Raw genomic sequence first — 2,121 nt, forward strand, 5'->3', positions numbered from 1 at the left:
AAGTACCCGCAAACCATTTAAAAAATTGGGCCCCTTTTAAACAAAATACGCCCGCCTCAGGGGACACGCGCAAATTTGCCATGCACAACTACCATGTGCGTCCCCAGGGCCCACATTTCGTTGTTACATAGGTTTTACAATATATAATTTTTATATATTATTATTATATATATTAATATATTTATAGATATTAAAAAATATATAATATATTTTATATTTTTTAAAATTTTAATTTATATTTTTTATATATATATTTTATTTATTTTATATTATTATTATTTTTTAATTTTTAATATATATAAATAATATATATATTTTTATTTTTTAATGGGGAAACAACACACACCCACACCCACACACACACAAACACACACACCACAAACACACACACACACACACACACACACACACAAAAAAACCCCACACACACACACACACACACAAAACCACAACCTTTCGGGCCAGAGGACAGGAGAGAGGGTGGGCAAAAAGGAGAGACCCGGGGGGAAGAGAGGGGGAAAGAGAGAGAGAGAGGAAAAAAAGACAGGGAGAAGAAAAAAGAAAAAAAAGGGGGGGAAGGAGAGAGAGGAGGAGCAGAGGGGAAAAAAGAGAGAGGGGGGGCAGAGAGAGAGAGAGGGGGCAGAGAGGGGGAGGGGAGGCAGAGAGAGAGAGAGAGAGAGAGAGGAGAGAGAGAAGAGGAGAGGAGAGAGAGGGGAGGGAGAGGAAAAGAGAGAGAGGAGAGCGAGAAAGAGAGGGGAGAAAGCCCGAGAAAAGGAGGGAGGAGAGAGAGAGAGAAAAAAGGGGAGAAGCGAAGGGGGAGATTGGGGAGAAAAGGAGAGAGAGAGGGGGGGGGGGGGGTTTTTCAGGGGATGGGAGACCGTTCTTAAGCGGCGGGAAATAGCACCCCTTTCAGGGCCCCCCTTTCCCCTCCCCCACGGCGAGGACAAAGCCAGGGGGAAATTGGAAAAATGGAAAAAAAAACCGCACGCGTTTTTCCCCCCCCCAAACTTTTTTCCCGGGCCCTTTTTTCCCCGGGCCCCCCTTTTTTTGGCGATTTTTAAAAAACACACACACACAACAAAACACACACCACACACCACCACAAAACAACCACACAACCACACACACCCCCAACCACACACACACACAAAACACACACAAAACACACACACCACGAGGGGTTTTTTGCCGAGAGGGTTTGGCGTTATTTTTGTTGTTTTTTTGGGGGTTTTGGTGTTGGCTGCCGAAGTTTTTGTACAAATTATAAGCCCTTCCCAATTTGGGAAAGGGGGTTAAAAAAAAATGGGTTTTAAATTCCACAGCCTGGGTGGGGCTCCTCAGACGGGGATGAAATCTAGAGGTCCTTGTTGCGGTTTTGAAATTTGCATGCCGGGGGAAAACCAGGATCCGGGACAAGCAGTACATTGTTTTTTTTATTAGGGTTTTTTTTATGATAGCGACTGAACTGGGATCCGAGGCCGTTTCCCCCTTTCTTTTAAATTTGGTCGTCTTATATGAGGCCAGCCGACCACAAGAAATTTCATATTTTTTTATTAAAAATTTGGGTATTGTTTAAATTTTGGATTTTTTTAAAGAGAAATCTAAGTTATTAAATTGACCAATTTACCATAAGGGCTTGGCAAAATAGGTTTTCCCCGAAATAAAAAAAAGGGCGAAAAAGCTCTTTTGAAATTATACGTATAAATTTTTGCACTATGCCCCCTTCTTGGAAGTTTTTTACCCCGGAAAAACCCAACCTTAGCCCGGGGGTGGAGTTTGCAAATTTAGTTTGTTTTACCTTTTGGGAGACAAAAAGAAAAATAAAGATCTTTTCACACAACCACCACACACCACAAAACCCACAAACAAAACACAAAACACACACCCACACAAACACACACCCCCCACACACACCACACACCACAAAACCCCCCAAAAACCACACAAACCTTTTCGCAGACCCCCCAAAAAATTTCCCCAAAACCCAAAATTTTTTAAAAAAGTTTCCATTTTAAAAATTCCCCCACCGCGAAATAAAATCAACATTACTCATACTGGCACACCCGTGTTGTGGGCCAAAGGACTCAACTTTTATAAAATTTACACTTTAGAAAAAAGACT

Source organism: Penaeus monodon, chromosome 17 (genome assembly GCF_015228065.2).
Source record: "Penaeus monodon isolate SGIC_2016 chromosome 17, NSTDA_Pmon_1, whole genome shotgun sequence".
Classification (NCBI taxonomy): domain Eukaryota; kingdom Metazoa; phylum Arthropoda; class Malacostraca; order Decapoda; family Penaeidae; genus Penaeus; species Penaeus monodon.